Source organism: Cetorhinus maximus, chromosome 6, assembly GCF_964194155.1.
Source record: "Cetorhinus maximus chromosome 6, sCetMax3.hap1.1, whole genome shotgun sequence".
In the NCBI taxonomy this organism is placed as follows: Eukaryota; Metazoa; Chordata; class Chondrichthyes; order Lamniformes; family Cetorhinidae; genus Cetorhinus; species Cetorhinus maximus.
The window spans coordinates 17,085,273-17,112,669 of NC_135884.1; the positions used below are offsets into that span (position 1 = coordinate 17,085,273).

At 44.3% G+C, this 27,397-nt stretch overlaps 1 protein-coding gene across 4 annotated transcripts in view; it reads right to left on the minus strand.

The window, feature by feature from the left end:
• Nucleotides 1-27,397, minus strand: part of LOC144681572 (plexin-B1-like) — a 225,187-nt gene that overhangs the window by 100,431 nt on the left and 97,359 nt on the right. For 3 of the 4 annotated variants that reach the window (XM_078543275.1, XM_078543274.1, XM_078543272.1), the window contains exon 2: nucleotides 6,601-6,685. The gene's annotated coding sequence lies outside the window, so the exon portion shown is untranslated. Of the gene's footprint in view, nucleotides 1-6,600; nucleotides 6,686-18,765; nucleotides 18,880-27,397 lie in introns of those variants that run through there. The other variant, XM_078543273.1, reaches the window with a different exon arrangement.

Here is a 27,397-nt window from a genome sequence, read left to right on the forward strand (position 1 = left end):
AACGATATTACTACTGGACAAGCCAATCCCAGGGTATAACCCAGCTTGATAGATCCTAACTTTGATTTTTTGTTTAGTTATGTGGGGAGTGGCTACTGAACAGAGTCACGGGAGTCAGCTGATGAACTTTTGACAAAAGAATAAAAACATTTATTAAACAAGAAAGAATGAACTACATTACAATACTCCTTCACCCACAACTATATCTTTACAGATGTACACAGGTTTGTAAGGATAACAAATGTTACAAAAGCTATCTTATACTCTAATGTTCACAGTAGGTACACAGTTCATATAAGCCTACAGGTGACCCGTGGTCAGGCATACCACACTCTGAAACCAAGTGACAGACGTCACCCCAAACGAATGCTACGGATCTCTCATCAACTCCCCACAGACGCTTGTCACACTGTGAGCCAACTGGTCTCTCTGAACACCACCTTTCACACACAGAGTTTCCAATCTCAACTCTCGAAGAACTTGCTTTGGAATCTTCTCCCAAACTGACACTTTCTCCCAGGTGCCTTCCACAAGGGTCCAAACCTCCGGGCTTTCAAAGTCCCCTTTCAACGTTCCTCTCCCCTGGGTCCCCACGCACATTCAACTTCTTTCCACACACTCTCTCTCTCTCTCTGACTCAGCTGTGCAAACAGAACACCACTGCTTCACATGCTCATAGTAAAGAGTTACCAACCTTCAGCTGTCTCTTTGGATCTTCTGGCAAACCGTTTTTGCTTGAAGTCTGCTTCCTACAGTTTTCTTCTCTTTAAGCCTGGAGCTTGGAGCCTTCTTCTCTGCCCCTTACTTTCACTTCCACAGAACAGGACCTCTTCCAGATTCCTGCCTTGGGCCTTTGACTAGATTGTCCTCTTGGGGCCTTTCTTGTTCCACTCCCCTGGACTTGGGGACTTTCTTCTTTAGTTTCTGGAACCTGCTTCCGCAGTTCCTTCTCCTGTGTCCAGCTTCTCCTTGCAGCTGGCTTCAACTTTAGTTTGGTGCTTGCTATCTGTCCCTCTGCTAGGCTGCTTCTGCTGGCAACTGCTTCCAACTGAATTCAAACTGCTTTTCTTCAGTTTTCTGTGTGTGTGTGTGTGTGTGTGTGTCCCTCTTTACTCTGTTGGCTTTAACTCTCCTTCAAGAGTGTAAAAATCTCATTAGAAATGCAGGTATACAAACAGAACTTTAGACCTGTTGTCTCTGTTCAAAAGTGAAACTGGATCTCAGGTTTCACCTTTTAACCCACAAACAGAAAAAATATAAATGAGCTTAAAGATATACCTTATTCCTAACACACACAAAAACACATATAACTTACTTAAACTATCTCTATTTCCTAAGACTCCACAGATGCTGCCAGACCTGCTGAGTTTTTCCACCATTTTCTGTTTTCATTTCAGATTTCCAGCATATGCAGTATTTTGTTTTTATCTTATGCCCAGGCTAATCCTCTGGGGTCACAGGTTCAAATCTAATTGGCAGCTGGTGGAATTTAAATTCAATTAATAGTCTGGAATCGAAAGCTAATCTCAGTAATATTGACCATGAAACTATCATCGATTGTCATAAAAACTTATCTGGCTACAAGAGCAGGTCAGAGGCTACGAATCCTGTGGCGAGTAACTCACCTCCTGACTCCCAAAGCCTGCCCACCATCTGCAAGGCACAAGTCAGGAGTGTGATGGAATATCCCCAGTTGCCTGGGTGAGTGCAGCTCCACAACACTCAAGAAGCTCAACACCATCCAGGACAAAGCAGCCCACTTGATTGGCACCACATCCACAAACATTCACTCCCTCCAACACCAACAAACAGTGGCAGCAGTGTGTACTATTTACAAGGTGCACTGTAGAAACTCACCAAGGCTCCTTAGGCAGCACCTTCTAAACCCATGACTGCTACCATCTAGAAGGACAAGGGCAGCAGACAAAATGGGAACACCACCACCTGGAAGTTGCCCTTTAAGCCACTCACCATCCTGACTTGGAAATATATCGCCATTCCTTCAATGTTGCTGTGTCAAGATCCTGGAACTCCCTCCCTAACAGCACTGTGGGTGTACCTACACCACATGGACTGCAGCAGTTCAAGAAGGCAGCTCACTGCCACCTTCTCAGGGCAATTAGGGATGGGCAATAAATGCTGGCCCAGCCAGTGATGCTCATGTCCCGCAAATGTATAAAAAAAGAAAAAAATATTCTTTAGGGAAGGAAATCTGCCACCCTTACCTGGTCTGGCCTAAATGCGACTCTAAATCCACAGCATGTGGTTGACTCCTAACTGCCCCCTGAAATGACCCAGAAAGTCACTCAGTTCAAGGGCAAATAGGGATGGGCAACAAATACTGGCCTTGCCAGTGATGCCCACACCCCATGAAAGAATAAAATTTTAAAAAAGAGCAAGGTTTCAGAAATCAGGCCAGCTCGCGGTCTAATGGCCGATTCTTTGAGCTTATTTCTCAAAGCATGAATAATCAAGCAAATTCATACTCAGTAAAGGGCAACCACAGAAATCATTGAGATAGCTTCCTGTGCCTATTGTCTGTTTGTAACCGATTCTAATCTCTCTGTATCCATTTTGTTGAAAATCCCAAACCTTGCAATGTGCTGTCACAAAGTTGTTTTTAATATTGTGTTTAATGCTTGCAGCTCGCAATGCACAGGTCTCACATGTCCAGCACCAGTACAATCCTAATCACATCAGATCTGCTAAGGGCCGGTGGTCGTGAAGACCCTATTTCTTTAAAACTAGATCTTGCAGACAAAAACTTTATTTTTGCTGTTGCCGCTGGCTATTAGGTGGCAAAACACCAAAACACAGCAGTAACTTTAAGGAAACTGTGCCAGGCACTCTAAACAACAGCCTCCTCCACAACCACATTTTCTTCTGGACACACAAAACCAACAATGGTAATTTTCTGTTGCTGGGCTGTACCAGTCTTTCCACCAAAATGGGACATGGGTCACAGTGAGAAACCTGAAATGTTTACATATAGAAAGTCAATGGGTTATTTGCATTTCTGGTTGCTTGAATGCAGCCAGACAGGTTGCACTGACTTTAATGTGAACCTGTCATATTCACAGAAACATTGAAAATTTATGACACAGGAGGAGGCCATTCAGCTCATTGTGTCTGTTCTAGCCGTTAAACTGCCCAGCCTATTCCCATTTTCCAGCTTTGATCCTGATCTCTAAGTTACGAGCACTTCACTAATGCCTGTATTCAAGAAGGCATCTGAGCAGCTACACAGTGGAATCTTGCATTATGCAATAGACACAGTACTGGCGCTCCCAATCATCTCCACCCTGGTGTTCTGAACTTTGCCCCACATGACTATTTCGGTGGACATAAAAGATCACTTGGCACTAGTCAAAGCAGCACCAGATTTCTCCCAGTGGCCTGAGCAACATTTATCCCTCAAGCAATGCAACCAAAAACAATTTAGCTGATTATTTATCTCATTTGTGGTTTGTGGGACTTGAGTTCGGCCAGACACAAATTTGTTTCTGCTGGAGGAGAATCAAACGTTCTCAATTGGCCACAAGTCAGCACTATCTGCAGCCTCAGTCAGAGGAACTATAAGGTGGCTGTTTCACACTGAGAAAATAGGGCAGACACTCCCACAGTGTCTCAATTCACAGCGACTGTGTGTTGGGATCTTTCTGCTGCCATCCAGGAGTTTTGCACTGATGGGGAGATGGTGGCATAGTGGCAATGTCACTGGACCAGTAATCCAGATACCCAGGCTAATCCTCTGGGTTCACAAGTTCAAATCCCACCACCGCAGCTAGTGGAATTTAAATTCAGTTAAGAAACCTGGAATTTAAAACTAGTCTCAGTAACAATGACTGCGATACTATCATTGATTGTTGTAAAAACCCACCAGGTATACTCATGTCCTTCAGGGAAGGGAATCGACCATCCTTACCCGGTCTGGCTTGCCTGACATGCCAGATTCACAGCAATGTGGTTGACTCTTAACTGCCCTCTGAAATGGCCTAGCAAGCCATTCAGGTCAAGGGCAATTAGGGATGGGCAACAAATGCTGGCCTTGTCAATGATGCCAACAACTCATGAAAAAAATAAATAATTAGGAGTTGTCCCTGTTGAGGTCTGGCAGGGTCACCATGAAGACTCTCATGAGGACAGGATCTTGTTTTTTTGGGATGCCATCTGGACCAACAAGAACTTGTTTGCATTGTGCACTGTTGCACAAATGGAGTCCAATAGGATTTCATGCAGGTCTCACTACTTCTAAAGCTGCTACTGCTACCATTCCTATACCAGCTTTAATATGCTAAGGTGCTCCACAGACAAATAAGGACCTAAGAAGATAATGATAATGACCAAAAGCTTGGTCAGAGCAGTGGGTTCTATAAGGAAGGTGTCAAAGGAGGAGTGGGAGGTGGTGAGGCGGGCAAGTTTAAAGGCACGATGAAAAGGGAGATGACATACAAAGCCAGACATGGAGAAATGGAAAGTACAGGGTTGGGGGCTGGAGGACCTATCCCTTCTCATCCTTCTTGACCTGTCTGCAGCCTTTGACAGAGTTGATCACAGCATCCTCCTCCAATGCCTCTCCGCCGTATTCCTGCGCACCTTGCTCCATTTTAATCTGATTGTTGTCAGAGCTTCTCTTCCCGCTCCTGCACCCTTACTCTGGAGGCCGTCAAGGATCTGTCCTTGGCTGTCTCCTATTTCTTGTCTACATGTTGCCCCTTGGCACCATCATCCAAAAACACATCTGTTTCCGCATTTACTCTGACGACATCCAACTTTACCTTACCACCACCTCCCTCGACCCCTCTATTGTCTCTAAATCTGGCATCCAGAAATTTCCTCCAAGGCTGAAGCCATTTTCTTCAGTCTCTGCCTCAAACCCAGCTCCCTAGTCATCAACTCCATCCTGCTCCCTGGCAATTGTCCGAGGCTAAACCAGGCTGTTTGCAGCCTTAGCGTCTTAGTTGACCTCAAGATGAGCTTTCAGCTCCATATCCGTGCTATCGCTATGACTGCCTACTTCCACCTAACATTGCCCGGCTCTGCTGTAGCTCAGGTCTACTACTGCTGAAACTCTCATTCTTGCCTTTGCGATCTCAAGACTTGACTATTCTAATGCACTCCTGGACAGCCTCCCACCTCCGTAAACTTGAGGTCATCCAAAGCCCAGATGCTCATGTCCTAACTCGCATCAAATGATGCTCGTCCTTCACTCTTGTACCCACTCACGCACTGGTTCCCAGTTAAGCAACGCCTCAATTTTACAATTCTCATCCTTGATTTCAAAACCCTCCATGACCTAGCCCCTCCCTCTCTCTGTAATCTCCCTCAGCCCTGCAACCCTCCGAGGCATCTATGCTCCTCTAATTCCGGCCTGTTGAGCATCCCCAAGTTTAACTGCTCCACCACTGGTGGCCTTGCTTTCAGCTGCTTAGGCTGCAAGCTCTGGAATTCCCTCCTTATCTCTCTCCACCTCGCCTTCCTTCTTTAAGACACTCTTTAAAACCTACCTCAACTCTTTAAAAGCTACCTCTACTCTTTAAAACCTACCTCTACTCTTTAAAACCTACCTCTACTCTTTAAAAGCTACCTCTATGACCAACCTTTAGATCATTTGTCCTAATATTTGTTTTTGTAGCTTGGCGCCATTTGTTGTTTTATAATGCCTCTGTGAATTGTCTTGTGATGTTTTATTTCATTAAAAGAGCTATATAAATATAAGTTTGCGTTATTGGAGTTTACATTGCATATGGGATCAGAGGCCAGAAAACCCATTCAAATGGAGTGGAATTGGGAGTGACAGCAGCTTTTTGCCTTGTTCCTATTTTCTAGTCATTTGGTAGTACAAAACCTTGAAAATTGCTGAGCAAAGAGACATGTCAAAGCTTTTCATCTTGTGCTCATCAGGACAAGAATACCAATATAAGGGGAAAACAACAATTTATGCTGTTTGCGAAATACTGTACATATGGTATCAATTGTTGTTTTCCCTCTATATTGGTATTCTTGTGAAGTCTCCTGATGAGTGCAAGATGAAAAGCTTTGATGTGTCTGTTTTTTCAGCAATTCCTATTTTCTGGTTAACCAGAAATATTCATACAGCCCCTCAAATTAACCCTCACTATGTGCAGCTCAAAATTACTTCAAACTAAGCTGAGTCTAGGACAACGACACACATTTAAATAGCACCATTAATGTAGTAAAACATTTAAAAATCAGCAAAAGGCAAATTTAGGATTCCTATCAGGAAATTCCTCACGAAGGAAAAAGCAACAAACAGATCCAGAGCTCAAACATTAGCAAAGATTGGTTATTTATCAATTAGCCTGATATGTACCCAATTGAAAACAGCAACTCATTGCACATCCAAAACCAGTACAGGTCATCATGGAGAGACGTCACTATTGCATTCATGCATTGCACTTTTTGCCTGCCTGGACAACCCAATCCAGCTTCACCACTGATGGCTTTAACCTTGAAAAGGTGGAAGGTCACTACCAACTACGGATTACACTCTCTTATGGATGAAAATCAGTAATGCTGACATTTGAAATAATGCTGCCCATTCCCCACTCTTACCCCAAGAAAGGGAAGCTCTCTTACCATTTGTCTCTTCCAGATTTCCGTACAGGTGCATCACCCCTGCACTGCCGGCACCATCATTAGTGCTTTCCTCACACGCACACACCTGTAACCAAGGACAAAAAAAGCACATTGATAAGGAGTTCTGGTGGGAGCACACATATACAACAGGGAATGACATTTCTCCTTCATTTACTGACTGGCCCACAATAGATTGAGCATTTTCGATCCGATTTATGATAATTAAACTCAAACAAGTCTCTACCTTTATTTGTAACAAATGAAATGCCCCAATGTCACAGGCTAGACTGCAACTCAGTGAGGAGATTGAATCCCAGTCACAGTTATTTTCTGCACTGAAGCCACTCTGAGCTGGGTCACTGGCAGAAAGAAGAGGGGGGAAGTCAAATCCTTTCTAGGTTAGCTGAAGCAATCGTCCTGGTGAACTGATCAACAGTGAGGTTGACTTTATTGTCCCACTCACCAAAGGACTGGAGGATGAGGGTTTAAAAAGACCTTGGCAGGGTGCAATGGTAATTATATTCAGAGAATTTGAATCCATGGTAAAAGGATTTCAATGTGTTTGTTAACACAACCCAGTGCTTTCTAAATTTAAATTCACAATTTATTCCCTTCTCCCGGAAAGGGGTTGATTTCTTCCTTACATAAGAGCCCATGACAGTCAGCTTCTCTCTGGCACCATTTTTTAAAATTCTTTCATGGATGTGAGCAGACTGACAAGGCCAGCATTTATTACCCATCCCTAATTGCCCTCGAGGTGGTGATGGCGAGCTGTCTTCTTGAACCATTGCTGTCTTCTGTCGCAGTTTTGGTATAACTGGGTGGCTTGCTAGCCCATTTCAGTGGGCAATTAAGAGTCAAAGACATTTATGTAGATCAAGAGTCACATGTAGGCCAGACCAGGTAAGGGCGGCAGATTCCCTTCCCTAGAGAGCATTAGAGAGCCAGACGGGTTTTTACAACAATCGATGATAGTTTCATGGTCACCATTACTGAGACTAGCTTTCAATTCCAGATTTATTAATTAAATTACATCAGCTGTCATGGTGGGATTTGAACCCATGTCCTCAGAGCATGAGTTTGGGCCTCTGGATTACTAGTCCAGCGATATTACCATGACGCCACTATACAAATGTGTTTTGATAGTGAGCATCAAGAGTTCCGATCTTTCAGTCTTGGGGTGTAGGCAGGGTAACCCTTGCCCTCACCTAATATTCCTGCACACACTTTCAGAAAGGGCACCGGACAGCAATCAGGACCTGGAACCCTGTTGATTTCCTCGTTCCTAACTAATGGCAACTCTTTATCACCACACCACTGCTGATCAACTAATTCAGCAGACATAAGGGATCGAAGTATGACCTGCATCGCTTGCAGCAATAAACTTACTAAGCTACAGAGAATAGGGTTCTCAACCATTTTTTTGAGAAATCAGAGCTTAGGGTTTAAAGAGTTGCAAATTGTCAAGAGAAAGGGACAGTTAAGGGGGTGAATGAGTTAAATATTCCACAGCTGTCCACTAATCTTGGTCACATCATGTGCAAATGATCTCATGCAATGATGTTGGTACCAGGCAGCTTAAAGGTGCAAGGAATTAGCAGTCTACATTTATTAGTGCCTTTAGTATTCATTTTCTCAATAGATGAGTTTATTACACCTGTTCATTACATCTCATTTTTTTAAATCAGTCACAAGATGTGGGTATTGCTGGCAATGCCGGCATTTATTGCCAGTCCCCAGTTGCCCTGATGATGAACTGCCTTCTTGAACCACTGGAGCCCTGGTCATAGGTTTGGTGCACCGAGTGGCCTGCCAGGTCATTTCAGAGGGCAGTTAAGAGTCGACCAAATTGCTGTGAGTCTGAAGTCACAGACAGGCCAAACCGAATAAGGATGGCAGGTTTCCTTCCCTAAAGGACATTAGTGAAGCAAGCGGGTTTTTACGACAGTGTAGTGGTTTCATTCGGTTTTTAAAATGGAGATTTTTTTTGATGAACTGAATTTAAAATTCTCCAGCTGCCCTGCTGGGATTTAAACTCATGTCTTCAGATCATTAGCCAGACCTGTGGATTACTCGTCCAGTAACGTAATCATTTATGCCACTGCACCCATTTGGTCCCAGTAGAACTAGCACCAACCTCAGTTACACACATGACCGGCCAACCTGCTTCCAATGGTGCACAAAAAAAAGGTGTCCCACTGACATCGCAGCATCGCACAAATGGACAGCCATTAGGCCTATGCCTGCTGGGATGTGAGCCGCCATATCTAGCAGTGACAGTGATTGTTTTAATGGTGGCATCACCGAGGCTGGGAGCTTGTATCTGTCTCTTTCTGTGCCTCAGCGCGGTAAAGCTGTCTCAAGATGTTCCCCAAGGAAGAAAGCCTTTTATAAAAAAAACAGCCTCAGGTGGAGTGGAGGAGAGGGGTAAGCCTTAACTTTAAACATGAGAACACACAAACCGACAGTTAATACTATACACAGAGTGCAAGCTGGCAAGAAGAAAATGGTTCACTAAGAACTTTTTTTTAATGAAATTTAAAGCTAATAAAGTTAACCACAGACTGAAAGAAGGTGTTTATGCCAATTCAAGCCCCCCCAAAAAACACCAATTGAGCTTTAGTGATACTCCCGTGTGACTGAACTATACAAAACAAAAATCTCTGACTTACAGGACTTTATATCATTAAACAAACAAGAGGCTCCTTATTGATCACTCAACAGACAGTCATTGAATTGAAGAGCAAAAATAAATAGGAGCCCGATAGCCTGAGTCTATAAGTCAGTGAGTGATGCACGCAGCTGACCAAATATTTGTTGAAACCTTGGACATTACAGCCGCCCACCAGACTTGGCAGAGTTTGGCCCAAAGCTGGTTTTCATTCACACATCGGACTTCTTGTACTTTCAATCTCGGCAAGAGTAGTGTGTGCTGTTTTGTAAAGAGCCTTGAAACAGAGCTGCATTCATCTTCTGGGAGGGACAAGCAAGAGCAATTTACAAAATACGGGTTTTGTATTTTCAACAGGAGCCCCTAAGCCTCTCAGAGCTGAAACAGCTGATTGACCGGGCCACTGGGGCTACATCTCATTTAACCCTTTACACAAGTCAAAACCATGTCAGGCTTCACCTGCATTAAAGTCATGATTCTAAGGCTAACAGGGTTATAAATTGAGGGCAGGTTGCACCGACTAGCCTCATATTCCCTTCAGGATGGGGGAGGCGATGGCATAGTGGTATTGTCACTGGACTAGTAATCCAGAAACCCAGGGTAATGCTCTGGGGACCTGGGTTCGAATCCCACCACGGCAGATGGTGGCATTTGAATTTAATAGAGGGAGAACTCTCCGCTGGTTGGAGTCAAACCTAGCACAAAGGAAGATGGCTGTGGTTGTTGGAGGTCAGTCATCTCCGCTCCAGGACATCATCGCAGGAGTTCCTCAGGGTAGTGTCCCAACCATCTTCAGCTGCTTCAGCAATGACCTTCCTGCCATCATAAGGTCAATCGTCAGTTCACTGATGATTGCACGATGTTCAGCATCATTCACGACTCCTCAGATACTGAAGCAGTCCATGTCCATGTCCAATTGCAGCAAGACCTGGACAATATCCAGGCTTGGGTCGACAAGTGGCAAGTAACATTCACCCCACACAAGTGTCAGGCAATGACCACCTCCAACAAGAGAGAATCCAACCATCACCCCTTGATGTTCAATGGCATTACCATCACTGAATCACCCACTATCAACATCCTGGGGATTACCATTGACCAGAAACTGAACAGGACTAGCCATATAAATACTGTAGCTACAAGAGCAGGTCAGAAGCTAGGAATCGTGTGATGAGTAACCCACCTCCTGACTCCCCAAAGCCTGTCCACCATCTACAAGGCACAGGTCAGGAGGGTGATGGAATTACTCCCCACTTGCCTGGATGAGTGCAGCTCCCACAACACTCAAGAAGCTCAACACCATCCAGGGCAAAGCAGCTCCCTTGATTGGCACCACACCCACAAACATTCACTCCCTCCACCACCAACGCACAGTGGCAGCAGTGTGTACCATCTACAAGATGCACTGCAGGAATTCACCAAGGCTCCTTCGACAGCACCTTCCAAACCCAGAACCACTACCATCTAGAAGGGCGAGGGCAGCAAATAGATGGGAGCACCACCAACTGGAAGTTCCCCTCCAAGTCACTCATCATCCTTACTTGGAACTATATCGCCATTCCTTCACTGTCGCTGGGTCAAAATCCTGGAACTCCCTCCCTAACAGCACTATGGGTGTACCTACACCACATGGACTGCAGCGGTTCAAGGTGGCAGCTCACCACCACCTTCTCAGGGGCAATTAGGGATGGGCAATAAATGCTGGCCCAGCCAGCGAAGCCTACATCCTGTAAATGAATAAAAAAAAGTAAAGAAGATTAAGGGGTGATGGCATTTTTGAGGTGTTTAAGATAATGGATTTGATTGGATATATAGAAGAAAAATAACTCCTTCATGAGGGAGTCCAGTACAAGGGGCAAATGCCCTTACAAGCAGGACTGGGTTGTTCGGGGGTGATGTCAGGCAGCACTCCTCACAAAACGATGTTGAAAATCTGAAACTATTTGCTTAAAAAGTGAAATTGAGTTGAAATGAATTGAAAATTTCAAAAAACAGGGGTTGAAATATTTTTGGTAGGTCGGTTATTCATCTTCTTAAGTTCTCTGCCTAAAGGCAGATCTGATCCAGAGCGCCACAACCTCCACCATGGGTAGGGCAAAGAGGTAGGTCCCAAACCCACCCCAACAGGAATCGAAACCCATGCTGTTGGAGTCAATCTGATCCACACTGACCATCCAGCTAACTGAGCCAACCAGCCCCCCACAAGGAGCCTAAGTTACTGTGGCAACATACACTTTCACAAGGGGTTTGTTGTCTGTAGCTATGGGTAGTGATAGTAAAGGCTCCAATTTCTTTCTACTACATGGCTGACCAGGAACCACCTGCCATTAGCATGTGTTGGAGGAATTTATAAGTTGATACTCAACATGTTTGGCTGCATTCTGAACACACCTTCCTTGGCAATCAAGTCCTGGAGTGGGACTTGAACCCAGAGCTTTTCACTCAAGAGGCAGGGATGCTACCAATGAGTTACAAGACTCCTTGTACTGTGGGTTAATAAACCAAGATGGGTAGATGGAATTAAGATACAGATCAACCATGAATGGTGGAACAGGTTCAAGAAGCTGAATGGCCTCCTCTCAATCCAATGTTCATATCCCAAGCCCCAAGCTGACCTGTGACATGCAGCCATATTGTTCATTAGGTGCCCCAATCACAGCATTCGATTTAAAAAACTGCCTTACACTGAGGTTTTACACTTTAAATAATACTGCAGACTTAGCTTGGTAAGAAGATCAAGGAGGCTGAATGCTTCCAGTTTGTCTCCATCCAATATAAAATGGGCAAAAGACACTCACCTTTACAATAATGTTGAGATACAGCGGGGGCAATGCCACAACATGGAACCCCATCAGGGCTGGCGCCTGCATTTCTCAACACAATGTGGCATTCAGGGACGAAGGGAAAGTTCAGCGAGAGCGACTGATGGGAACTCACACAACAGGGCGAGCAGATGCCGGGCTGTGGGGTTGCTGACTGACCAGTTCAGTTGAAGGTGGCATGTGGCAAGGGAGAGGATAGCCGCAAAAGATAAAACAAATGAGAAACTAAAACTCCTGAGACTTGCCCACGCCAGAAAGATCCAGGGCTACTGCAGGCAAATGGGGGCGAGGGGTTGGGGGGGGGGGGGGGGGGGGGGGGGGGGTGCACTAACAAAGCGATTAAAAATGTTGTGAGCAAGACAGAACACCTACAAACACTTTATTTTCCTAACCACTTTATATCACTAAAGTTAAGTTCAAATGGAACTGGAGGAGATTAAAGCACAAGAAGCAGGAATGTTCGGCTCAGAGATACCCCCATGGGCACCAGAAAGTTTAAGTATTTTTAAATGTTCTGCAGAGCGGAATTAATATACTACACAAAAGCTATTCCGAATAGCAAAATGGGAGCTATTGTCTAATGATGTACAACAGTTTTTGTCTATACAGTTGCCATGGTGAAGTGATACCAATGCAATTTAATTATTTCCCTCTCTCCACAGACTCTCTGGACTTTCTTGCCTTAAAGCAAGAACAGCTTGCATTTATCTAGCAGCTTTAATGTGGCAAAATGTCCCAAGCTGCTTCACAGGAGAGTAGTCAGCCAAAAAATCAAAACGGAGCTAAAGAGAGAGACATTTGGATAGGTGACGAAAAGCACAGTCAGAGTGCATGTACCAGAACCGCCAATCTCAGGACTAGAATCACAAGCACCGAGGCTATTTCAGAGGCAGGTCATCAGAGCACACGATTGGAAAGCTAGCTCAAGCATCATATCGAAGGAGGTACATGAAGTAAACATCATGCTATCAATATAAGCAGTTCAATCCATATTTAGTGGAGGATAGCAACAACTCAATCTGGTTGCCAAAGGAGGATGGTGTAAGAACACAAGAAATAGGAGCAGGCGTAGACCATTCGGCCCCTCGAGCCTGCTCTGCCATTCAATAAGATCATGGGTGATCTGATTGCAGCTTTAACTCCACTTTCCTGCCAGCCACCTTACCACCCCCAGCCTTTGACTTCCTCAACTGCCAATCAAAAATCTGTCTATTTAATATATTCAGTGAGCTGGTCTCCACTGCTCTCTGGGAGGATTCCAAACACTAAAGACCCTCAGACGAAATTCCTCCTCATCCCCGTCTTAAACGGGAGACCCCTTATTTTAAAACCGTGGTCCTGGTTCTAGATTCCCCCCACAAGAGGAAATATCCTCTTAGCATCGACCCTGTCAAGGCCCCTGTGATGGAAGGACTGATTCTTCAGTGGGCCCAAGTGTCACCCAAGTGAACATGTACATTATGAGCTTTTATCAAATTTGTGGCAGCTGGCAAGGAGGCTCCTGCGCAACCTCTTGAAGTCAGACCTCACCTCACAGCGCGTCCTGCTGTCCTCCTTACCTTCCTCTACCTGGGCATGCTGTTGCATTCCCTGTTACACTGTGTAACAGACTACAATAGGTGACACAGCCTGAATAGACATCCATGCACTGCTCTTCCTGGATCTGTCAAGCTATCTCCTCCATCACCAAGTGGGAAATGGAACAGGGTCATGGGTCACTACTGCAGAAAATAATCCTGATCGCTGATCAGCCATCTACCTGCCTCTACCAGTAAATAGTGGCAGTACGATCAGCTGGCAAAGGTAGGAGAATCTTGAAAGCCAAGAATTCACACTCCTGAGCTCAAGTCACTAATTTGTCTCTTGTGAAGGCTAGCATAGAGATGCACACAGCAAGCATCAGATTGTCCCTGCAGGTGGCTTCAGCCATCCCTTGTCCTAATCCACAGACGAGTTAATATTGCTGCCATGATTAGCCATAGCCCACAAAATGAGCGTCTACCAGTTGCACCTTCTTCCACACTGGTGCTATTGGACAGGGGGTTGCATCAGAGACTCAATCCTGCAGGAGTGCATAATTATTGGAGAAACTGTATAGTTATGAGAGAAAAACTGGTTACTTGGACAGTGTTCATGTTTAGGAGTGCAATACTAACCAACATTACAATACATTTTATATGAACGCTTGGCGTATAAAAAGGAGCCACTGATGTATTTTACCAAACTAATGAGTTTACTTGCAATAGTTTTTAATGTGTTGGTTCCACATTTCCTAGCAATGCCAGCTGCTCCATTTTTACAGCACAAACAGTTTCATACACCAAGATTATACAGCAGAATCAGCTAACATTGTGTTGTATCATGGACCGTCTCCACAGCAATCAGATATCCCAGTGTGCCAGCAGTCAGAAAATATGCTCATTGAATTAAGACTGAAACAATGTTATGTGGAGTGAGAGAACTCAGGCAGAATAAGCATCATAATGTTCTATATAAAATAAATTATTTGCACGTTTTGAAGAATTCCTTCTAATTATTGCACAAGCATTGCCATTTTGGGGCAGAGACAGGTTGCATTTCACAGTGTGCACTTGACACAGGATTTTTGGAAATCCAGATACATGTACAGCTTCTGCTGCCTTGACAATCATTTCTTCCATCGCTCATGAAAGAAAAAGCATGAATCGTGAAGAATGCGCGATCTTAACTTCAACAATCTGCTGTATGTAATTAAAATGATGTGCTCTGCGGATTGCCAGTATAATGTGCCTCAGGAGTTTGAAAAGAACCCAATGGTTAAAAGAATGGGGCTACTGTAACTTGCACAACCACAGGAATAGCTGCAGGATTCACTGAAACCTAAATCGAAACCTTCACCAGTTAAATCATGCCGAGACCACCTCCTCACAAAATGCTCCTCTGTAAAGCCCAAGAGAATTTATAATCTTAACAGGGTACGCATCTGATTCAGCCCATGCTTGTATGGGACACATTGCCTTATGTTGCGTTGCAGAGAGAAGAACAGACTACATCTACTTCACCCAAAAATAATATTGCAACATAGGAAGAAAAGGAGTTGGAAACTTCTCCATGATTTGTAAACCCAATATAATTAAGCCTTAATTCCACATGTAGCAGAAGCCTGCAGTTAATGGATATTTAAAAGATTCCTTCACACAATGTGAACAATGCTGGCAGGGCCACATTTACTGCCTTTCCTACTTTAAGCAGTGGTGGGCTGTCTTCTTGAATTGCTGCAGTCTTACACAATTCATTAACGGGATGTGGGCTTCGCTGGCTGGCCCAGCATTTATTGCCCATCCCTAGTTGCCTTTGAGAAGGTGGTGTTGAGCTGCCTTCTTGAACTGCTGTGGTCTCTGTGGTGTAGGTACACCCACAGCACATTAGGTAGGACCTTGCACAATTCTGACCCACCTATGAAGGAATGGTGAATTGTCTAACTTGGTGATGATGGATTTGCCATGATGCTGCTGCTCTTGCCCATCTCAATAATACAGTTTCCGGGAATGGAAGATGCTTTTAAAGTAATCAGTGTGGTCCTAAGGTGTATTCTGCACTGTGGGTGGATGCAGTGAATATAAAATATTGCCAATAAAACAGACTGTTCTGTCCTGGATGTTGTGGAGCTACTTGGGTTTTGCTCCAAATGCATCCACCCAGATGAGTGGTGACTAATTCATCACTGGATAGTGAAGGAATGTTGAGGGTCAGAAACTGAGCTACTCATCGTAGAGTAGCCAGGCTCTGTATTGCCCTTAAAAACCAAGGCTTTGGTATGACGGCTGCCATTAAACTTCTGGTCGGTGGTAATGTGTTTATGATGGGGGATTAGCATTAGTGATTTAAGTTTGGCTGGGGGTGGGGGCGGGAGGCTACATTAGTTGCACTTTTTTTGTTAATGCGCTGTAAATGTTTTCTGCCACTTGTCACCCGGATCCTGAATTTTAACCAAAGTCCTACTGTCGGTTGGCATGGCTATTTGATTATTGCAGAGGCTGCACACTTCTTATAAAGGAGGGAAGTCATTGATGAAGCAACTGAAGAGGGTGGTCAAAAAGCGCTGTCCATTACTCCCACACTAAAAATTAGCTCCTCCCCCAAAAAAGAGAGATATTTACACTTTATTATATACACAATGTCCAGGTAAGAGGAAAAAACTATCATGGAATCAAACAGGGCAAGAGGCAGCCATCAGGCCCAACTTGCCTGTGCTGACTCTTAAAGGAGTAACAATTAGACCCCTACCCTTGTTCTTTCCCCATGGCCCTCCAAAATGTTTCCTTTTTCAGTGAGGATCTGAATCCCACTTGAATTGAGCCAACAACTCCCAATTAGTTTTGCGGGTAAGTTTTCTGAAGGTAAGGCAGTATCCGAGTTCTTCCACAGCATTGTGAATGCAATAATAATCCCAGAAGGAAAAGAACAGTAAAAACTTGGAAATATGAATACTGGTCCAAACTGGTCTTGTATACCTTAAAATGGAACACCAGTAAAAACTGGGAGGTCTTCATCGCGACATTAATATTCGAAGCACCGATACAAAACAGGTTTATAAGATGACATGATGCACGATTTCAAATGGCACCGCAAGTTTACATCATTTACCTTCCACTCTTGTTCTCACATCCCCCATTCAAACCGGCCCTTGTCCTGTGGCACAATACTGGGAAATTAATTTGGAAACTTTTATATACATGTCATTTCCAGTTAACAACTGCACCTCTTTTAAAATTACCTGTTAATTGCATTCAAATCACGATTCAAAGCCTTTTGCATGCAACCTCATTTCCAGAGCGCGTGTACTTGCTGGGACCTGAAGACTGACTTGATTTGGCAGAGTGAGTTGAATGAAGTTTCAAACTGGGAAATGTGACCGAACTCTCAAAGCACGTTGTGAAGCACAAAATAATGGCACTAACTGCATGTCAAACTACCATGAGCTTTTTTTTTCCCTATTTCCTCATGTGATGTGGGCGTCGCCGGTTAGGTCAGCATTTATTGCCCATCCCCAACTGCAATGCACCACCGCCTTCTCGAGGGCAATTAGGGAAGGGCAATAAATGCTGGCCTAGCCAGCGATGCCCACATCCCATGAATGAATGAAACATTAAAGGAGCTCATGGTAGTTTGGATGCCGTTAGTGCCACCTTTTTTCTTCTGCTTCAGAACATGTTTGAGAGTTTGGTCACATTTCCTAGTTTGAAATGTGCCATTTATTTCTTTAAATGTTGGTGTGAAGAGCTCTTTAAAATATTGTTTCTTCAGATCATGCTGAAATTATATTCTGTGATGAGAGCAGGCACTGAGCCAAATTGGAAAAATTAGTTCCATGCAGCTAACTTTGAGCTTGTTAAAAATCTTTTACTCAGGAAGAGAGGAAAACACATTCCATCATTGCCTGTTTTATCCCCAGCAGAGAAAACTTTTAATGGCCAAATACGTACAGGGTTAAAATTAGACCCGCGAATCACTTTCTGGGAAACTTTGCCACTCAGCTGGGAATAGACAGGAGAACTAGAAAATCAAATATTTTTCTCACTGAAAAACTGCAGCTTTTACAATGATGCACACAGCATATAATGTCACCAAACTTTAAATGGGAGATAGAAGATGTCGTTGTATAATTGCTATAGTAATACAGAGACTGCAACATGCATGTAACACTGCAGGGAATCAACAGGCCCACCCCTGCATGCAAGGCCCAATCCTGATTCTTTGTTTTCTTTAATTCTGTTGAGAATTTGTATTAATCATTGAGTGTTGGCGATATCAGCTGGGAGGCAGCATGGCATGGGAGCTGAGCCTGTGAATATGTCAGAGCTACACAGCTGAAACAATAGGACAAATGAAGCACTCTATGTCTAATGACTGTCACTGAGAGGAATTGAACCACACAATCTCGGGACTCCTCCCAACAGTTAAAGATGTTTCCGTCAGTAGCGCAGTGCTTGAAACGGAATATTCAGAAACTTTATAGGATTCGACAAATGGCTAAACGCTTAAGTTAAATGGCAATACTTTTTAACTAATTTAATTTTAAATGGGGTCCTGATGACAAGTTGATCCTTGGATTTTCTCGCTCATTTTTGTGCCCTCTCCCGAAGGCACTGACTTAATCACCGAGATGCTTCAGGGACAGGGGTCACTCGACATGAAAATTGTTCTGCTCCAAATTCAGACTTCCTGGCAATGGATAAGTGCTTCTCTTTCAACCCTCCATTTTAAAAGGGGAGACTCTAGGTTCTCCAGATAATAGATGCAATTTGCCCTCATTCATAATGCACTAGTTGTAGTGCATGGCTATGTATTGCTAAGCTCTGGCCTTACAGCTCTTTACGTCTAGAAAAACTTAAGGAATATTACACTCTGTGGTACACAGGTCAATCTGTTGCTCTTTCAGCTCTGATCACGATATGGTCAGAAAACCTCCCTGCTACTCTCAAGCCTTTGATCCTCCCAGTGCCAGTCAACACCTGCACAACATCCCATTCATTCAAACCAGCTACAGCAACAGCCATACACTCGCACAACTGGAGTTAGATTAGCAAGCAATCCTACACCATCCCAGACTGTAGTAGCTTATCCCACTGACTGATTAGCACAAAACTCAGTTCTGTACCAAACTCAATTAAAAACACAGAATTATCCTACCTTCTGTGTTGAAAATATTCACGTTAAAAGGCAGAACGGAAAGTTCGAAGCCTGAAACATTACCGTGCATGTGGCGATTTACAATCTGTCCTATGATTCAGTGCAATATCTATCACAGTGAACAAGGCAAGTATTAACACGTGGGAATTTTCTTCCTGCGGCTCAGAAAGAAAGGAAAAAAAACCTCCTGGGAGGCTCTGTAGCTGTGCCAACGATCCGAAGGAGGAGTTAACTGGAGATTCTGCTGAAGCCCTGTGGATGGGTTGGCAGAGATGATGGCTATTTCACACAATGCAGCCCACATAACATCACATCAGGGCTCTTAATCTGCTTCCCCATTTCAAGGCGTAATGCTTTTCAATGGAGGCCCATCAGATTTTGATAGGACAATTTCATCTTTTTTCATTTGCTGATATGCATCAGTGATCATTTTGACATTGGTCTTTAGACATTCACACCATAATGGACAACCATTCAGATTCTTCCTCATAAACCCTTCGTTCCCAATGAGAATTCAGTTACCTGTCAAGCAAAATCCTAATCTTCCAGTGCTGTCTATGGGTCTACCCCCATTGGCTGCTCAACAAACCCCCACCCCAATCACACAAGGAAAGAATAATTATTGATGGAATGCTCCATTTCCACCCCCCATCATAATTAAATATCCAAAAGACCACGTTTGTATCTCAAGTTCTAGACCATAGCACTCATCTGACAGGGGAGCAAGAAGCCAAGCACATGTTTCGGAAATACATGTGCAATGGGCTTTCCAAGCCTCCTGGAATGACAAGCAATGCTGCCCAGAAACCACGGAAACTGGTCCCAGTTCTGTTTCAGTGCAACCCATCAGACCTGTACAGGACCCATCTCCCCACCGAACTGATCCCAATGTCCCAAGAATCTAAAGCTCTCCCTCCACACAATCTTTCCAGCCACACATTTGTCTGCTCTATACTCGCATCCATATGGTACCAGGTGTAATCCGGGGATTACTACTTTTGAAGTCCCACTTGCTGAATTTCCTACCCAGCTCCCTAAATCCTGACTTCAGGACCACATCCGCAATTTAAATTCCTTGCCACAGCATCCACCCTGCCCTGAGCACTCCGCGACATTCCCAGCTGACAGAGACTCTTTGAGCACCAGCAAAGAGATGGGACTAGCTACAGGGTCATCAGGATGGGGTTGGAAATTTGGGAATTGAGGAAGCCTCAGCAATCCTGATTTTGATGGGTGGGGGAGAGAGAGAGACAGCTGTGGGGAAGTTGGGGTGAATAGGGTTTGGGGAGCTGAAGAGGACCAGATTCAAGGGATTGGGGTGGAGGGAGGTTGGCTGTGAAAACCAGCACTTCCTGAAGAGTCGCAGCAGCATAGCAACATCAAGAGAGGTGCAGCCAGCAAAGAGGTGAGTGCAAACTCATATCTTACTGTGGGTAAATAGTGAATGATTATTTCCACTGCTGAGCGAATGGGAACTAAGAGCAACATAGGATTCTGACTGGAAAAGCCAAGGGGAAAGTTCCTGACCTAAGGATTGCTGGACCATAGGGTACTTAACCACATGTGCTATTGAGATAGAGGCTAAAACATCATTTCAAAGGTAATGGCACAAAACTCAACTATAGCGTACCCAACCTTGATAAGGTAAATGCAATTAACATTTGGGGAAGACAGTGACGTAATGGTAATGTCACTGGACTAGTAATCCAGAAGGCCAGGCTAATACTCTGGGGACATGGGTTCAAACCCCACCATGGGCAGCTGGTAGAATTTGAAATCTGGGGCTAGTTTCAGTAATGGTGACCATTAAACTATCATCGATTGTCATAAGAACCCATCTGGTTCACTAATGCCCTTTAGGGATGGAAATCTGCCATCCTTGCCTGGTCTGATTTACATGTGACTCTAGACCCACAGCAATGTGGTTGACTTTTAACTACCCTCTGAAATGGCCTAGCTAGCCAGCCATTAAATTCAAGGGCATTTAGGGGTAGGCAACAAATGCTGGCCACACCCCATGAAAGAAAGAAATAAAAAACATTGCAGAAGTCATGTGATCCTGTTATATAAGGCATCACGTGAAAGTCATGTTCAGAATGTCACATGATCAGCCCTTCTGGAATGTCTCCAACCAAAGTTGGCAACTTGAATGTACATATGAGTGGGAGGACACAATTAAAAGGTGGATGTGTGAATGCATAAAAGGAATATTGTCCTTCAGGGCTTGCAAGAAAAAATGTTACATCTTATCAAAAGTGGGCCTTCAGACTAAATTATGGATAAATCTTATGAGGAAAAGATTTTAGGCCTGCACTATATACTCTATGGAAACCATCTCCTGGATTGTCTCATGGTTCAGTGAGTTTATCCAGTAGTAACCGAGCAAAACAGATCATGAAGATTGCAGGTTCTAACCCCAGTCGGTGTTGAGTCAGCTGATCTCTGCCAGGGGAACAGTAGGATGCTATAACTGGCCTCAGCACCTCGGGTAGAGGGGAGGATAACAATACCAAAAAGCCAAGTTTCTTCATTCTGAATGCAACCCAAGGTCTCTTGCTGCATGCGCATGTGGGCGATTGGGACTGGCTGCACCTTGTGGTCAACCAGCTCACCATCGAGGCTCCCACATCATCCCTGCCTGGTAACTTGGGAAACGTACCACAGGGCAATTGGCATCCATTTAAGCACAAACCCACAAGAAGTCAAGAACTTCAATACAAAACAGGTGGAGAAGAAATTGTCAGCAAACAAAATATGAATGAACCTCAAGAGGATGGTGGTTACAGGCCCCTAACATCCTGTGTATTAATCAGTTCTATAGGGGGAATGTAGGCCTAAAGTCTTACTGTGTATGAACTGTTTAAAAATGAAAGAGTTTCAATCAACCCTCTTGTACAGAAATCTTTGGCAGAATTAACGTTCCAGTCTCTGTTGACTTTATGCAACCTCAAGTACGAAGGAACATCATGAACTGTTCCTAAAATATCATCCCATCATTGAATCAATTGTTCGAGTTGAACTTTGGAAGGTCAGCCCTGATGTTGCTGCAATGCAGGTCAGTTCCACAAGAAAGGATTGTTTGCAGGGTGACTTGTCTTCATCACTTTCAGGTTACCTCTCACTCAGGGATCACCTATCGGTCGCTTTGTCACACGAAAAGATTGAGAGAAGTTTTAGAAACTTTTTTTTTTTGCTCACTTTACACACTCTTAACCGTCAATCAGACATATTCCATTCAGGCAGACTGAGAGTGAGCTTCTCCAGGTAATCATTGCCATCGCTTTGAGATTGGGTCTTCAGAAATATTGAATGAGAGGGATGGTTCTGATCACATTCCCTTCCAGGAGCATGTGCAAGTCAAGTTGCTTCCTGCCCCTCTCTGTACAATGAGCTACCTGTATATCCAGCTGTAATGACCAAATGATAAGAAATCCCAAACTCTATCTCTTCCACATTTACATTATAGTGTCATCACAGAAAGAGCAATTCCCTTGAATTCGGAAGATTAAGAGATGATCTAATTGAAGTGTTTATGATCAATGGAGCTGATAGTAGTCCTGGGGGCAGCCATTGGCCAGGGGCTAAATTGGACTAGCCATATAAATACTGTGGCCACAAGACAGGTCAGTGCCTGGGGATTTTCTGGCAGGTAACTCAGCTTCTGACTCCCCAAAGCCTGTCCACCACCAATAAGGCACAAGTGTGATGGAATACTTTCCATTTGCCTGGATGAGTGCAGCTCCAACAACACTAAGCTGGATACTATCCAGGACAAAGCATTGCGCTTGATTGGCACCTCATACATCACCGTAAACATTCACTCCCTCCACCACTGATGCACAATGGCAGCAGTGCATACCATATGCAAGATTCACTGCAGCTATATGACAAGTCTCCTTCAACAGCACCTTCCAGAACTGCAACCTCTACCACCAGGGAATTGCCACACGCACGTGTCTTTCCTGCAGCCCTTACTATGTCTCCCTGGGCCATTTTTTCTTCTGCATTATGATTGGGTCGCTAGTTCCTCCTGCTCTGAAGCTGCAATGACTGTTCAGAGATGATGCTGGTGGGACAGTCCTGGGCTCTTTTCCGAGGCCCATGACACACCTGCACACATTTTGTTTTGTTGTGATTGGGAGACTGTGCCTCAAGGGAACCCGCTCCCAATCTCCATCACTACTTCCATCAGAGGCTGCAAGACGATTGTGGAAAAATCTATTGCTCTCCCCGTGCATTCATAACTCTCCCCTAACCCCCATTCCTTCATCTCATCACCACCCGCTCCCTCCCCCAGCTCTCAACTTTTCCCCAACCCCCATTCCCACATCTCATCACCACCCACTCCCTCCTCCTGCTCTCACATCTCTCCCCCCACCTCTGTTCCCACACCTCATCACCACCCACTCCCTCGCCATGCATTCACAACTATCCCACCCTGTTCCCACATCTCATCATCACCCACTCCCTCCCCCTGCTCTCTTAACTCTCCCCAACCCCTGTTCCCACACCTCATCACCACCCGCTTCCTCCCATTGCTCTTATGCAGCCTGATAAAAAAAGTGTTCTCAATATTCCAATTGGCCTTCAACTTTTTTTTTCTAGCAAACACCACTGACCTAAACGGACAAGGGCAGCAAATGTGTGGGAACGCCACCACCTGCAAGTTCCCATCCAAGAATCTCACCATCCTGATTTGGAACTAGATCACCATTTTGTCCACTGTCGCTGGGTCAAAATCCTGGAGCATCCTTCCTCACAGCACCGTGGGTGTAGCCACACCACATGGACCCCAGTGGTTTAAGGCGGCCTCTCAATGCTCATCTTGCTAGTGATGCTCACATCCCAAGAATGAAGAAAAAAGGAGAAACTGTTTCCTTTGGTGGGAGTCGAGAACAAGGTGACATAACCTTAATATTAGAGATAGGCCATTCAGGGTTGATATCTGGAAACACTTCTTCACACAAGGGCTAGTGAAAATTTTGAACTCACTCTACCAAAAAACTGTTGCAGCTGTGGGTGCATTGAAAATTTCAAAACTGAAATTGTCAGATTTTGTTGGGCAAGGGTATTAAGGGATATGGAACCAAGCCGGGTAAATAGAGTTGAGATACAGGTAAGCCATGATCTAACCCAATGACAGAATAGGGTCAAGGAGCTGAATGGCCTATGTTCCACAGAGCTGCCTGAACTTACATGCATGACTGCACCCCATTTTTTGCATTCGTATTGACTTAGTACAAGATAAACACAGACAAGGATCAATCTACCCTCATCCATCCAAAAAGCTCCGACAATCCTACCCCCCAATATAGTGTTCAACTCCTTCTTCAATAATTCCGGGGCTTGGGCCTTCACTCTAACTCATTCCACACAGATCACCATTGTACTGTACTATCACAGACCGCAGATTGAGATATAAAGCCTTCAAACTAGGGTACGTTTTGCTAATACCTAAACAACTTGGCTTCAATACCAATCAACAGGTGATGCAAACAGCAACATCCTGGTGTTTCACACATTGCCCTTTCCCATTTCACAGCAACTGCTCGACACCCTTTGGACAACACTTACACAGCAATGTCTCCTTTAATGTAGCCAAACATCTCGAGGCGCATCACTGGCACACTCATACAATTTGTTACTAAGCCACATAAGGAGATTTTAGGGCAGAGTCAAGGAAGTAGGCTTTCAGGAGCATCTTAAAAGGAGGAACAGAGCTAGAGAGGCCTAGGAGGGGATTCCAAAGCTTAGGGCCTAGTCAGCTAAGAGGGATGATTACATACACCCATGAGACGCCCAGAAACTCATTATTATTTCAAGGTGGGTGGCCAGAGACCGCAGGCACCTTTTTCCTCCTCTGATTTCAGAGTCAGTAACAAAGCGCCTCGCCTTCCAACCCAAAGATTTGACACATTTGAGGAAAGAGGGAGATTTTTCCAAATCAAATTTTAGCAGCAACACAGGGACTGGTCTGACCTTTCTGTTCTTGGAATCAAGAAAGCTGGACTGGGAGAGTAACTGATTAGGGCAGTGTTAACATTGAATCAATTGTTAAAGAATGCGGAATGATCTTGAGAACTGCATTCATATGGTCTTGACAGCTTTCAAATCAGTGTGTGTATGCACACGTGTACATGTATCGGCATGTGGTCCATGTGTGTATATGGGTATGTGGTCCATGTGGATTTAATAGCTACGGACACAAAATACAAAAAAAATCCCACCAAACACAGGAGGAGTATGACCGTGTCTCATTGCAAGAGTGCACTTCTCCTTGGGGTGAGCTTGTATATCTGTACGAGTGTGCATCAGTGAACACGTGTGGGAGTTTTTAACATTGGCTCTCAGAGGACAGGTACCTCTGGGTTTATTGGCTGTGAATTTGATGTATGCACGAGAAAACAAATGGCAACAGATTGGAAAAACAGAAGCTGAAAGAGGTGCTGTACAAATATAACCAGCAGCTAGCACAGACATTGATATCCTCAGGGAACTTGTGATAAAAAAACATCCTTGTTACCAGGAGCTAGCATCAGTACCTACAGCACATGTACAACAATCAGAACGAACACTACATCAATCACCAATGCTGGTGCGTAGTGGGAAACCCTTGGATACCTTTCCGAAGTCTCACATAGTTCAAGCTGAGAGAGGCAGTGCAACAAGTCAAATTTCCTGGAAGAATTAACACACACAACACTGAAAGCAGCTCAAAGATAAAACCAGATTCATCCTCTATACCAAGAAACTCTGAATAGATATGAAGATATGTCTCTGTGCAAGATGTTGATTTCCCCATCTCCAATCCTAAAATACTACTTCCCCTAACATCTGTTTCTTCATAATCTGAAGGTCACATTTATCTCATTAGCAAACTCCTGCACAGGACACGGGGCCTATTTTGTTCTCCTTTTATTATTAATTACCTCCAGTTATAGTCCAGTTAGTCATTTAATTGGTAAAACATTACTGCATTAGGCTAAAGAACCATCTCAGTTGCCTTTTAGGCACCAAGAGTTGTTGCTGGAACACCAGATATACAGACAGGCAATTACTGAAATATAAGGATGCAAACAATTAATAAAAATTCTGCCCTTCAGAAAGGGGACTCAGCTGTGTGTAATAGAAATGATGTTTGTGCCCTGGGAAATTTAATGTCTACCAGGACACAATACAGAAGTTCAACTACCCTGTCAATCACAGCAATCCAAAATGGATTCATCAATTAACAGACACACTTCATGTACTCAGGCTGTGATGCACAGCTGTGTCACCAGTCAGAGGTCCAGGCAGGATATCCGGAATGTGTAAACTCAAGAGGATCTCCTTTCATCTTCCACAGGGCTCCGATTAAGGCTTCATTCTCCTGGGTCCACATTCCCGTTGCTGGCGGTCCCTCGGCAGGCGGTTATTACAGGGATTATTGACAAAAATGTCATTTATCCCTTCCAAAATGCTGTTGTGTGCATAGCCACACTCTATGGAAATATCAAGTACATGAAATGCTTCAGCCTCCCTGACAAGCTAGATGTTAACCCCTTTTACTGCTGGTGATGCCTCCACGTACTAGATACAAAACATGATTCAGATGCTATTCTTCGATTAAACGCTGCACTCGGGCATTGCGCTTGGCATAGCAGGTTGATGGCGTCTCTCTGGTGTTGGCACCATGTGAAAACGAGAGCCAGCATCTCTCTTGATTTTCTCTTGTGCGCACACGGTACCAGGGCAACACTGTGGGGATTATGTCAAAGTCACACTAGCTTCCTTGCTGTGTAACAGCGTGCAACAGTCTTGATCTTAGAACAGCCAGGACTGTGAGAATATGCAAGGGGATAATTACTCACTTCAGAGGAGTGACAGAATGGGCTTTCTACTTTTTAAGGATTTTCAAATGGCGACATTAGCCTTGGGGAAGGTCATCCTTCCTCCTCCATTTTCTGCCGAGGGCATGACCTGGTGAGAATTAAAACCCTCACATGAACCTTCTCAAATAACACTGCTTGCAATCAGAAGGTAGATATTAACCGCTGTCATTAAATCGAGGACGATTAAACATTGCAAGGCTGCCTTGGACTAATCCAAGCTGAACAGAAACAGCAGAGATCAGTGAGGGGAAGCAGTGTAGCAGAGTCTCATTTCCGATCATGGAGGCTCTCAATGAGCTCTGACACCTTGAATGAGAGGCTGTGGGGTGATACATAAAGGACTAAATCCTACCCCGCTCCTCCTCTCTAGTCCGACAGGAGTGAACACAACTAGAGTCATTTTTAAAAAACTTGCTGCCTACAGGAAAAAGCAGATTCCCGAGACCCTCTGAGTAGTCCTCTTGCCCACTTATTTGATCTGACCTGGTGCCATTCTCCTTTGGAGGGTGATTGGAATGGAGGAGAACTGTTCTCTGCAAATGTGCAATGTTTTCAATCAGAGTAATCTAACTGGCTAGCTTTGACAGCATGGATGTCTTAATGTCATCATCATCAACAACATGTACTTATTTAGCATCTTTAATGTAATAAAACATCACAAGGTGCTTCATGTTATAAAGCAACATTTGACACCATGCACAAAAGGAGATAATAGGGCAGATGGTCAAAAGCTTGGTCCAAGAGACGGGTGCTAAGGGGTA